The sequence below is a fragment of the Mus musculus genome, chromosome 13 (assembly GCF_000001635.26).
Source record: "Mus musculus strain C57BL/6J chromosome 13, GRCm38.p6 C57BL/6J".
NCBI classification, from domain to species: Eukaryota; Metazoa; Chordata; class Mammalia; order Rodentia; family Muridae; genus Mus; species Mus musculus.
In genome coordinates, this window is record NC_000079.6 from 111,794,926 (window position 1) to 111,808,396 (window position 13,471).

Here is a 13,471-nt window from a genome sequence, read left to right on the forward strand (position 1 = left end):
GTTCCAGGACAGCCAGGGCTATACAGAGAAATCCTGTCTCGAAAAACAAAAACAAAAACAAAAACGAAAAAAAAAAAGAGAGAGAGAAAACCTCCAAAATAGTCCTGTGTGTTTGGAGCCAATGAAAGCCACAGGGCTAGAAGGCCTATCCCTCAGGTCCAGGTAGAGATCCCAGGTGACAGAAGCCTGTGAGAGAGGCCAGCCTCTGCAGTGATCGCATTCTCTGAACTCAGTTCACAGTGAATCAAAGAAACTCAAGAAGAGACAAGAAGGCGAGACTCAAGAAGGCACAAATTAAGAGTGGCAAGTGATGAGATTTCTGAAACAATTTTAATTATTTAAAGAAAGAGCATTTTATATGTATAAAAAGATTTGGACTTAATGACTACCTAAGTATTGGTGAAAGAATGAATCAATATTTAAAGCAGATTCCTAAGCTGAGACCCTTTAAAAATCATGCAAATCTGAGCATCGATGCTTCTTATTAATACACTTAAACAAACAAAAAAACCAAACAGCAAACAAACAGAAGATTAGCATTACATTAGCATCAAAATCAGAAAAAAAATCAGCAGCCAACAGTGCAAAATTTTCTGGCTTTGGGCTAGTTTTGTGATTTAAAACATTTCTGATTATTATAAAATTAACTCATGTGCTCTAAATACACACAAAAAGAAATAGCTGGGGCAGAGGGAACCCAATGAACAAGGACAGAGAGTTTAAGGTAGGTAATCACAAGCATTAAAAGACAGAACCAACCAGCCGGGCAGGGGTGCTGCAGGCCTGTAACACAGCTCCTCAGGTTGTGGGACCCCAGCCATAAACTTGTATTTTGCTGTTACTTCACACCTGTAATCTTGCTACTGTTATGAACTGTAAATATCTGATATACAGATGGTATTAGTTGACCCCTGTAAAAGGATCTCTAGAGGGTTTCAGGCACCTCAGGGTGGCCTTGAACTTCTGGTCCTTAGGCCTCCACCTCCTGAACAGCCAGGGTGCAGGCTAGGCCCCTAGGTGTCCAGGTGTGGTGCTAGGGATGGAACCAGAGCTTCAGGAAGACTAGAACAGTACCAACTGAACTACATCCCCAGCCCTGGATACGAGGTTTCTGCTAACTCACTTGCATGGATTAAGATCTGGGACATCTAGCATTTTTGGGGGGACAGGGGGACCCATCAACATGTATACAGTATTATACTGTACAATAAAATGCCAGATGCATTTCTTACCAAGTTGCTGGATTCAGAGAGAAGCTGACTTCAGATGCTAATGACTTTGTATCAACAAAACTTGGCCCAGGAAGGAGGTAGAATAGAAAGTAACAAGTTCTTCAGCTTAGCCTTTTCTCTCCGACGCCAAATCTTTTGGGCCTATGCCCACGAGGGGAGGTTCTCTTCCCAGGTCTTTGGCGCTGTTGTCAGAGGTCTCCTAGCAAACCCTCTCGGGATGGAGGAGGAGTGGCTCACTCTCCACTTTGGAGACTGCAGGAGAGGCCCAAGTGTGCGCTGTGCAGATTGACAGTCCAGCTGCCTCATCCCCTAGCGACAGAACCTACAGCCAGTCATCACAGTCTGACACAAAGGTTCAGAATGGTGCCTCGGGAATCAATCTGTAACAAATGTTCTGCCCTTCACCCAGCCTGGTCTGGAAATCACGTGCTGGGAACGTACAGTGAGGCCCCAGCCACCTATCTCTATATCTGATGGCAACATTGCAACACTGAGGGGCGGGCTTGCAGAAGCAGGAAGTCTCAAGTGTTCTTCACCACCAATCTGAGACAAACAGCAATTCCTGCTAAGGTCCCACTGCTCAGCAGTGGGTTATGAGCAGCCTCAATGTCTCTGTGTGTGTGTGTGTGTGTGTGTGTGTGTGTACACAGGATCTCTCACTATGTCCCTCAGGCTAGCCTGGAACACTCTCTCCCCTTCAGCCTCCTGAGCACTGAGATTACAGGTGTATGTGGCCATGTGTTACCTTCCACTGCTTCTCTTTATAGTACTTTAAGCTTCTCTTCACGGGTGATAAACAGTTTGAAACCGCAAGAGTTTATTAAAAAACAAACAAACAAACAAACTTTCAATAAATTTAGCCACAAAAAATAACTTTCAAAATTAAATTTCAGAAAGGAACAAGAATTTGAAGGACGACCTGGGGTCAGGAAAACAAACACTAAACTTCACAGAGCTGAGAGCGCTGGTCAGCTACAGTGCCTGCAGCGCACCAGGAAGTGGGTCAGGACTCTCAGAGGAGGAGGAGTCTTGCCTGAGCTGGGCGGGGACAGTCTGAGTCTGAAAGCTGTGGCTCAGAGTGGCCTCAGGGGCTCCCTGCCACTCCTTCCTGGGTCTGTTGCACGTGAGCAGCACAGAGCAGGGGTTTCCAGGACCTCAGCCTGCCACCAGACTAACAGCTATTTCACCCCACATTGCAGAATCGAAAAGCTACACTTTTCCATTCCCCCCCCCCGCCCCGTGGAAAAAAAACTTACAAAATAGTAAGGAGAAATGAATTTCTAACAAGATGATCACTATGTGCACAGATGGCCTTTGCTAAAAACAAGAGCGGCTAAGTACAAGCCTTTGCAGTTATGGGCAGTGGCTGGCATCAAAGTTAATGAGAGACGTTTAAAAGGGATCTTGTCTCACGATCACCCACTCCATTTTGGAGCTCAGAGATATGAAGCGGAGACTCCAGAGTGGTATTCATTCCCAGGGGCCTGATGGCAATAGGTGGCTGGCAGGTCTGGCTCCCAGCTCAGAAACTCCTCCTTTGAGCCTGCTGACCCACTTCCTGGTGCAGCGTGGTTACCCGTCCAGCTACAAAGGCTTTTTATTTAGTTCTAAGCACTGAGACCTAAGGATCGGTCCGTGGAACAAAACCCAGGTGGAGATCTCTGTCTAGCTCTCCAGCTGGCCAGAGCCAGGGACCTTATCCTAGGTGTCTGAGCCTCATCTGCACCCTCTCTCCATTCAGGTGGGGCTGCCTGAGCTACCCAGGACAGATTTCTAATCACGCTGACATTGACTTCTGGGCCTCTGTACTTTCCACCCTCTTAGCCAATGGATTCTCTTGAGAGCCTCTTGTGAGTGTCCCACTCTTAAGAATGCTTCAGGGCTTAGTGGCATGTCCCCGAGCCAGGCAGATATTCGCAGCACACTCTCAGGGACACACTATAGGACAGCTGACACTCAAGGTTACTGAAGGGATGGTGTCCCGTACTCAAGAGTGGTGACTCACACGGGTCACTCATGCTATCACACTCACTACACTGCCCTTCCTTCTGTTCCTCTAAGACCGCTGCCCCAGGCTCATGGAGAGGGGCTGTGGGGGCCTGGCAGCTGACACAAGCCTGCCACAGACGTGCTCATGCCCAGCCAGGCTCTCTGCTTGAAGCATTTGAACCTCTTGGTCTGACCCGTGATGGCCTTGGATTAGTCTCAAGGGCAGTCTCGGCTTGGTACCAACATTTTCCCCTGCCAGCGCACGTCTGAAACGTTAACACCGGTGAGTTAGAACACTTGATTCATTTTACAGCGTGTGCTTCAGACACCGCTCTGTCTGTTGGTGCTGCTGCGCTGAAAGGCATGAGCACACACTCAGCGAGCACACACTCAGCGAGCACACACTCAGCGAGCGACAAAGAGAAGACGAAGACGCTTTAAGAGCAGTGACTATAGAGAACTTCTAAACCAAGGAGTTGGGCAGTGTTTACAGCTCAGGGCTGACTTCCACAAATAGACACATGTATTTTTAGTAGAATACCAATAATTCTTTATTTCAAAGAATAAAAACATACAAAAAATAGTTCACTGAGGAGTCAGAGTGAGCCCTTCAGACAGGAGCGTTAAACAGTGGCCATGGAAGGGTTCAGGTGTTCTGTTTCTGTGTCTATGGGGGAGGTGGCATTTGGGGATGACAGGAGGCTGCATCCCAGAGCATCTAAACTGCATTAGGGAGACTGCACTTCATGTTAAGGATGGAGAAAAGTCTGAGAGGGCAAGGACCCTTGGGGGAGAAGGGCAGGCCAGCTCAGGGTGAGTGAGGCTGACAGGGTGGAAGAGAGAGAGCAGAGCCCATAGGGAGATGGTGCCAGCATATATACCCAGGAAGGCATCCTGAAGGCCATGGAGGCTCTCCTGTGAGGGCAGAGCACAAGGAGTAATGACAGCCACCTTCTGCCCTGCCTGGGAGACCTCCTCAGGTGACAGCTGGATATAGAGAGCCATCACTGGAGGAGGGCACTCTCACGGCTGAGTCAGCAGAGACTCTTGTTTCTGGGCGCCCATTGGCTTTCTTTTTCTCCAGCACAGAGCTTGAAATGTGGTGAATTGGGGATGTAGGATTCTCACCCCCGCCTCAAGAACGAAAAGATCAAGCTAAAGACATGCAAGTTCAAGTGGGAAATTTTCTTTTACCCACCAGCTTGACAAAAATGGAAGATGAAACACAACTGTGGCAATATACCATGTTAGTAAGGCTGGCAAAATGGTCACTGTCCCCTACTATGGCATGGATGTAAACTGACACGAGGTTTCACAGGACAATCTGGCTGTGTTATTATATTTTAAAATACACATTCCCTTTCATACAACAATTTATGCCAGCATATTTATTTTACGAAGCCAAGAGCATAAGTGTATGTATATATATGTATATATGTGTATGTATGTATATACACATATAGGTGTCTATCTTTAGATATTTATATTGTTTTGAATTGTCAAATTAAGCTTTAGTGACATATATATGTATATATGTCATTTATTATTTTATTGATGAAGTTTACTTCATCACTGTAATATAAACGGCAGAGAGGTGTATACTTAGTATACTAAATAATAAAATGTATAATTTCAGAGTAAGCCAGGTGTGGTGGCACTTGTCCTGGCACTGGGAAGCAGACGCAGAGGGACACAGTTGGGCAGCCAGGCGGTTTACGGAGTTTAAAGCCAACCTATAAGATCTATGTTCATGCCTTCCCCCCAAGACACAACCCTCCCTTTCAAGAATACTAATACAGGCGGGGATCTGGCTCCTGGGAGAGCCCTTGCCTAGCATGTGGGACACTCTGGGTTGTCATCAGCACCGTAAAGAAGGAGATAGTACCCACACTTCCTGGCCCACCTTTTCTGTCTGTCTGTCTGTCTGTCTGCCTGCTTTTCTTTTTGCAGCCTCTGCAGAGGTGAAGCGTCCTTTATGACTGAGCTACCTCCCCAACTTGTCACATCTTTTTAAAAAAAAAAATCTAAGGTCCAATAAAAAAAGCACCAACTAAAATCCTGAAAATCAGTAACAAATAGAATCAATTAAAATGCTTCTCAGAGGAAAAGCAGTAGAAACGGCCATGCTGTGCTGTCCTAGAGCACACACACACACAATTAACGCTTTGCAAGCGACTCTCGTTAACCCCAAACCTTCAGTAATTTACAGTTTGGGCGATGCTGGGTGGGAAGCTAGAACTGAGTGCCCGACCCTCGGAAATCGAGGGAAAAAGCTGAGAATATACTGGGGGCAGCTTTATGCTTATTGTTATTTCAAAGAAACTGCAGACCAACAAATAAGCAGGTTTCCCACACAGAGGATTCACAAGATGTTTATATATCATTAGAAAAAAAATACTAGAAATAATCAGCAATATCCACTCTATGTAATTCAAAGAAAACTTCATTTATTCACTGTCTGGACTGCAGAGCTGTAGACACTTAGAAAGGCTCACCACCTTAAGCATTAAAATCTGAGAAAATTTCCTTAACACATGCTACAACCTCTAAGATGACCAAAAAATGACTTTAAATAAGAAACCATACTTGTTAGAAAGCAAAGTGATTTTATGTCTTGAATCCATTCATTCACTCTGCAGCTTAGGAAAAACTGACACCCAAACCATGATGCTCAAAGGGGTTATGCTCTAACAAGCAAGCCTGTCTACCCAGGCGGAGCTAACTGTCCCAACACCAGGTGACCCTGAATGTACATTCTAATTTTCCTCTTGCACTGCCTGGGGTCAGCCTGCTGATACCTCTTGCCAGAAAGCAACCTGCTTGCCTCCTGCAATGCCCACACTTTGTTCCTCTAACTTCTGTGGGGCAGGAACACCAAATGACCAAGACTGCAACTCCCTAAATAAGTGCCAGTCCTGCACAAATGCCCTGAGACGCTTGTAAAATCAAAGGACTTCACAGATCCACTCTCCCCTGCCCCGCCCCCTTTGGCTGCCTGCGGCCTTCTCTCTTAGTTACTAAACTGTGCTCTAGGTAAGGGACCTGCTGGCTTCAGTTACCTCCTGTCTGGTTCCTGTTACATGAGTCTGAGGCGCCTGAAATCTCATACAGTGCTTGCCTAGCAAATCTTTTCTTCAATGGGAATATGGACGTCTCCTCATCCCCAAGTGACTCGCCAAGACTATCGATCTCAGAAGCCAGTTTTCAAAGACAAAAATCCTAGAAGTATATTTTAACATTAAACACCATCCTGAGAACTTGGTAAAAGAGCTATGCATTAAGGCCCAACAGCCTTATGCACGTACTTATTCCTATGTGTGTGTTTTCAACCACCCAGTCAGTACAGAAAAGTCTTAGGCACTGAGCAAACTCCTTATACCTGAAGGCAACCGGGGAGTACAGCCACACATGCTCCAGACACACTGGCTGTCCTACTTACTGGAGGCACCGGGTACTGCTTACAAGTCCAGCGACTTTCCAGCCAGCCTATGGAGAACCTGTAGGTTGAGTCTATACTTTATGGCCTGAGCCCCTCTCAGCTAGGTCATCAACTACATCTGACCAGAGGGAAGAACACAGGATCTACTTGTCTGAACACGCATGGCGCTGTCCCTCATGTTCGGTTTCCGCAGACAGCTGTGAAACTGTTGAGCGAGCATCCACTGGTGTTAGGTTCCTACCCAGCCACAGCTCTGTCCCCTGAGGCCAGTCTTCTGGGGCCAGCAGTCAGTCAACAAAGGAGTTAACTTTAAAACCTCAACCACGTCAACAGGGGCACCACACCACAAAGTCAGACTGGGCAAGTGGAAAAGTTTCCCTACGGAAGGGACAAGGGACTAAGATTTCAACAGTGAGGCTGCCTTAAGTACTGAGGGACAGAGACTCAAGCAAGGCAGAGGAACATGGGAAGCACAGACTGCCAGCAGGAGGCAGGGTTTGGAGTTTGAGGAGATGAGGGGCGTGAGCCAGGGACTAGGGCGAGCCAGGATGGAGCCAAGAGGCAGAGGTAGAGGTAGCGAACCCACCCAGCCAGGGACTGCTGAGGGAACACTGCAGATTCAGTTGGTCTGTAATTCAATGAAAACCTTAGCAAGTTTTTGGACTTAATAGAATTCCTTCCTTTTTTTCTGGTGGTAGGAAGCTAAGGTGAGGTTTGCATTTAAGGTGAGGTTTGCATGGCTCTCAGGCATATAACATGTCTGGGAAGGCAAAAGTGAGGACACAAGGATGCAAAAGGCTGCTCTCCAGTCCACAGGGTGGCTGCCTGGACTAGGCAGGTGGCAAATGACGGGAGAGTGAACAAGGCTGAGGGAGAGGTGGGCAGGTGCCCAGGAGGAGTCCTAGGTCCTGTTTCTGCACTTAGTGAGCAGGAACAGGCTGGCACTGGTTTAGGGAAGAATAGCAGCTTGATTCTGGTGCAGTCTGCAGTCCTGGGGAGGTCATGACCAGGAAAACAAACTCCAGAGTTATTCTGAATGGCCAGCGCAAGGAGACAGAATAGGGAAAGCTTGGAGCCATTCTGAAGACTTAATTCTAATGTCCCAAAGGCTGGAGATAATCTCCAAGGAAGAACTGCTAATGTGTGCAGAAAGCTGTACCATCTTCCCAAGTCACCAGGCACGTTAGAGTCACCAGGCACGTTAGACGCCAGAGCTCACTTTCTCAGTACCTGACACTTTGCATATGGCTCCAGTTATAACTACCTGTAAGTTACTGAAATATGCTAATTATCATAGCTTTTAAATCCTATGTCAGAATTTTCAATGACTACTTACTAAATACCAACACACTTCTGCTCAATACCAAGCGATGTACAAAACACGAAGAGTCAACGCTGGGAATTACAATTCCCAATCTGGTACTAGTGTTCAGGATGTTGTGCGACCTGTTTAAAGGTGACATCATAACCTATCAGTTAATGATTTCTTGGGCCAACCAGGAAGCAAAGCGCCCACCTATACAGTCTAGCCTCTACCCCCTCCTACTCCACACATACCCGGGACAGATAGGCACGCAGGTGACAAACTGACTTCTTATCCTAACTACAGGACAGTATATTTGGTACCGTGTGGCTCCAGGGGTTTCCTCGAGCCTTCAAGAGGTCCAACGGCCACAGTAGGAACTCCCAGCTGACAGCCATGCACTTTAAACCGTGCACCCGGTTAAGACTTAAAAATTCTGCCAAGCAACGCATCACATCTAAGTTTATAATACCAAATGGCTATAGTATCAAGCCAACAACTCAAATGCTGCTGGAGCTGAGTACCCTTTCCACGGCACGCACCTGCATTAACTGGGGTGCAGAGAAAAACAGCCTAACCGGACCACTCCACGCCCTGGAACACGTCCTGCGCTCCCTCGAGTTGTTTTCCTATCAGGAGCTGCTTTGACAAATAATAAGGGCCCAGGTTTAAAACCAGTGTTGGCAGGTATTGAGTTTCCGGATCCCATACCCTTGTTTTAATTTTCTCTTAGAACAAGAGAATAAAAAAAGCCATGCCTGAACTTGCAGCTCTGTCTCCATCTCTCTTAATAAGAGCAGGCAGGCAGGCGGGCGGGCAGAGTGTGAACCAGATCTGTATCTGTTTACTATGGCTGAGGCTGCCCAAACCCAGCGTGCCTCTCTTCTCAGAGAAGGGCAAACAACCAGAGGAAAGGAGCAGGAATACCAAGCAGGGGGCAAAGCCAGCTTTCCTAGCTACTGACTTAAAACTGGCCTCAGGGGCTAGGAAGGTACGGATGTATTCACCTAAGGCTGTAGGTGAGGTTCAGAGGACTGATTTTGCGCGCGCTCTCTCTCTCTCTCTCCCCCCCCCCCCCATTTCTCTCACTATCTCTCTCGATCTCTCACTCTGCACTTAACATAGGATCACAAAACACGGTCACTCTACCATCCTCCAACTGAAACCCAGGCTCTGTACCAGTGACCTTTTTTGATCAGCCAGACCACTGTCTCGCAAAGTTCATCTACACTGAATGAATGAAATCTAAGACAGTGGGAACACTATTCGGGCTTCTTTGTCTCCTTTCACTTATGATTTAATATGGCACAAATCTAAGAAACTTTCAACACTAATCATTTATCCTCTTTGCCAGAGCAGGGGGTTTGGGGTGTGTGTGTGTGTGTGTGGCATACATAGTATTTACTTGTAAAATGCCTGTGCCCACGCAAGGCTGTTAGAGAATGTGTCAGATCTGTACAGGCAGGGCAGAGTCCGCGCCCGTCCTCTCACGACTCCTACAGAGCAACTTCCTTCTTAAAGTTCATAAATTAATTTAATAATTAACTTGAAAACAAAAATAGAAACAGCAAAAACTAATGAGAGGCGCTGGCAACAGAGGCAGGCTGACTTGGGTCGAGTCCTAACTCCTCTCTGTGGCTGAGTGTTCATGGGGGGCGGGGGGGGGGGGGGCTCTACATCCAAATAATTTTTACCTCCCCAAACAAGTTACCATGCCTGAGAGGGCGGCAGTGGCGATTAAACAAGGTGATCTATGTAATCTGTCAGCCGCACAGAAGGCAAGGAAGCTAACTGTATTAAAAGCATACACCCGCCAAGTGTGTTTTAAGCCATAGGTAAAATTCCTACGTTTAGTGGTCTAGAGGGTACCAGACTAACGCCCCCGCTTCTGGTGAGTCATTTGCCTGAATTCTGGTCCTGACTCTTTTTCATGACTAAAAATACTCTCAAGATATGCCTGAAAGACATTGTTATGTTTTGAATATTGCATATATGTTAGCAATCAAACCCAAGGCCTTGCTCATGCTAGGGTCTGTCTGTCTACCTCCTCCTGGCTTTACCAGTTCCCTTGACATTTTTCAGCAACTGTAACTTTTCACTAAAGATACAGAAAGGCCAGGGCCAAGGAAGACGGCCAGTCTAAAGGATGCATGTGACACCCGTGATACAAACAAATCATCCTACGTTGAAAAGTGCAGGCACGGGGTCAGCAGTGCCCGCCATGGACCAAGACCTTCCCATTCACGCTTTCCCACTTCCTTTAACACAGCTTTCCCCTCAGCTCAGGGAAGCGCCCCGAGTGCAGAATGCAGAGGCAATACTAACTGCATTTTGGAACATCCCTCAGATTTCCTCAGAATAATCCATTCTCCCTGACGACTTCTTCCTTTGGAATTGGCCAGCAGGGTCAAGGACAGGGTAGCAGACTCCTCCTAGGCAAACTGTAGCCTCTCTCTCTCTCTCTCTCTCTCTCTCTCTCTCTCTCCCCCTTCCTCTGCACATTTTGCAAGCTTCAGGCCCACACGTCAGTGACCATTTCCACAACATGCAACACTTGGAGAGGAACAGAAGCATCAATCAATGGGGCTCCTTCCTGTTTGCCTATCTCACAAAATGGAGTCATTATAGTGTATTGGAAATCACATATTAAGGAATGTTGGTTAACCAGTCACTCTTGCCAAGATCAGATATGAAGAGAAAACAAAAGCTGGCAACCACTCTAGCTCTGATATTTCTCTTCCAGAATCCTATTTAATAAGGTTAATCTTTTAAAAATACAGTAGTTTCCTTACCCAGTTTAAAACAAAACCTGGAGAGAAACCCTAAGTCCCAGAGCTCAGGAATTCACTCAGGGCTAACTTCCGGGGCTACATCTATGATGTTAGAGAATCACCAACTCACAGTTTGAAAGGACTTATTTTTAGGTTTATTATTAATGTTTTTATGCCTTCCCTCTAGCAAATGATCAGTGAGTGGTATTTTTAGCTTAACAGCTTCTAAAAGGAAGTGAAACTGAGGCCCGAGCAGCAGAGGTGGCTTATGAAATATCGCTAGTTTTAAACGAGGCTAACACTAACAGGCCCAGCATAGCTTGCTCTTTCACGGGGCAGCAAAGTGATTGATAGTTTGGTTGAAACTACAAAAATAGGACAGAGTAATTATATCTGCCAACCTCACAACAGCCTGTTCAATGCAGAGCAGCACTGTAATTTTTCTTCAAAGACAGTCACTAGGAAGGAAAAGCCCCCTATTCTGTGGCATAAGGGAAAAAAAAAAATCCCAAACCCTTGGGCGCCACTTACAGGACAAACTTTCACTGGCTTGAGTTATTTTACTGAAGGAGAGAGGGCAGACATACATGCAATCTTTGACTTTAATGAATTTCCCATAGCTTATCTTTTTATAAATGTGTATTTTCTAAACATTCAATTTCTACATCCAACGTTTAGAAACTGGATTAAAAAAAACAAAAAACAAACAAACAAAAAAAAAAAACAAAAGAAAAATACGTTAGGTCTTTAGACATGCAGAGGGGTCTTTGGCTCTCTACTACTACTGAAAACAAACCGAAAATATCAGCATTAGATCTTCCTCTTCAAAGCATGAACGTGCGCTACTTGAAAAGGGAACCACATTGTTCAACTGAGATTCTACATGCCGTATAATCATTTCCCCGAGATTTTAAATGAGAAAATAATAAAACATCACAACAGGAAACCCAAAACACAACAACATTTCTGGATAACCCCTTCTTCATGATATAAGTTTTAGACCCGCAGATTTGAAATGAATTTCAAACCAGTTACAAAAACTGGAGGCGGGGTGTGTGTGTGTGTGGGGGGGGGGGGTGTTAGTATTATTTCAAAAGGATTGACAATCGATATTTTACAGCAAATGAAACTATCACATATAACATTTGAGGTGCACCAACAGAATTCTAGCTAGCAGTATTTATTTTAAAGACAGCTTTTACAATTATAAGCCACTGCTTAAAGAGATAAAGAGAGAGAGAGAAGAATGCGCAAAAATCAAGCAGATTACTCAGGTATTCAATTCTACCTGCCCTCACCTTGGTCCTCTGATTTCTAGAGGCAACACTAAAGTTCTATATGTCATTTTTGCAGTTGCTGCTCATGGTATATTCATAGGTGGTTATATTGACTTTATAAATGCTTAAGTGTGGCCAACTGTATTATCATATAGAAAAAAAAATCAGGTCTCACAGGACTAGATAAAATTAATTCCTCAAAGTTTGAGTTACTGTTTTTTCTTTCATCTGTAGTTGATCTGTAGTAAGAGTTGCCACCTAAGAATTATTCTGGTTAGTTTTAATCTAATCTGCACAGAAACAGGAAACCCTAGAGGAAGATACGTGTACAAGTGCACACAGGGCACACACACAGAAAAGCTGCATCGGGGCTGCTTACTGCCTACCTTCCTCCCAATCCTGCCACAGCCAGGGGTCAACACACTTTTTACTACTGGGCTTGGGGGTTGGGAGGAGGGAAAACGACCTCCAAGTAATAAACGGACCGTGATTTTAAACAATCCAGAGCACAAAAGGGGGTCAAATTACTTAGATAACTAACCGAAACCAAGGATTCCTACTGTCAGATTCGACACACAATAAAACACTCTCCACCCACAGTAAACGTCAAGAAATTCTACGGGGGGCCACAGGGTGACGATGACGAAAACATATCCAGCAACTTCACACATCCATCAAGATTTTATGCTTTTGTGTATTTTCATCAGATTTTTTTTTTAAGTATCATATACTTAAAAGAATTTCCTCTAACAGAAAACTTTCCAGTAGCCAAAACAGGGCGAGGCCAAAGAGCCGTTGGTGTAAACTATCTTACGCACATCCTACTTCTGGTGCACCGGAAGACCCCTGCGAGCAAAGCGGCAGCCCCGCACCGTCCCTGTCCCCGCCACGCAGCGGGGCTGCGGGGCGCAGTCCCCACAGCTTTGAAGCTGAATGGCTGACACATCCGGTCCTGGATCCCACAGCATTCCGCCAAAAGCTAACTTCAAAGCCGGATTCAAACTCCCAGCACCGGGCGCTCTAGCCCCCGAGGTGCGGGAGGAATTCCCAAGGACACGCAGCGAGGGCAGCCACGGAGTCCCCGCAGACCCGGCCGCCCCGCGAGCCCGCAGCGTCCGCCTGCGTCGCTTTGACAGGCGCCCCCCCCCCCCGCAGTCCCCGGAATCCCCCGGCCGCCCGGGGCGCGCCGCCGGAGCCCGGCCCGGTACCTGCCCGCGGGCGCGCGTCCCCGTGGGGCCGAGGGGCTCTAGGCTGTCACAGCGCGCAGACCCACCGCCGTCACCTTCGCGCTCCGAGCCCCCCAAACTCACTTCGCGCCGCGGGGGCTCTCAGGACCCGGCCCGGGGAGCCCCGCACCTTCGCGGCTTCCACGCCTGTCACATGTCCGCAAACAATAACAAACTCTCCCGCACGTTCCCGTCCCGTCCCCACGCCGTCCCGGGCGCCGCCCGACCTTCAGG

The 13,471-nt window shown here is 46.8% G+C and overlaps 1 protein-coding gene across 3 annotated transcripts in view; it reads right to left on the reverse strand.

Annotated features, from left to right (window-relative positions):
- Positions 1 to 13,471, reverse strand: part of Map3k1 (mitogen-activated protein kinase kinase kinase 1) — a 71,842-nt gene that overhangs the window by 48,498 nt on the left and 9,873 nt on the right. The window contains exon 1 of one of the 3 annotated variants that reach the window (XM_017315517.2): positions 1,233 to 13,140. The exons of the other annotated variants lie outside the window; for them this stretch is intronic. The gene's annotated coding sequence lies outside the window, so the exon portion shown is untranslated. Of the gene's footprint in view, positions 1 to 1,232; positions 13,141 to 13,471 lie in introns of those variants that run through there. 3 annotated transcript variants of the gene reach the window in all.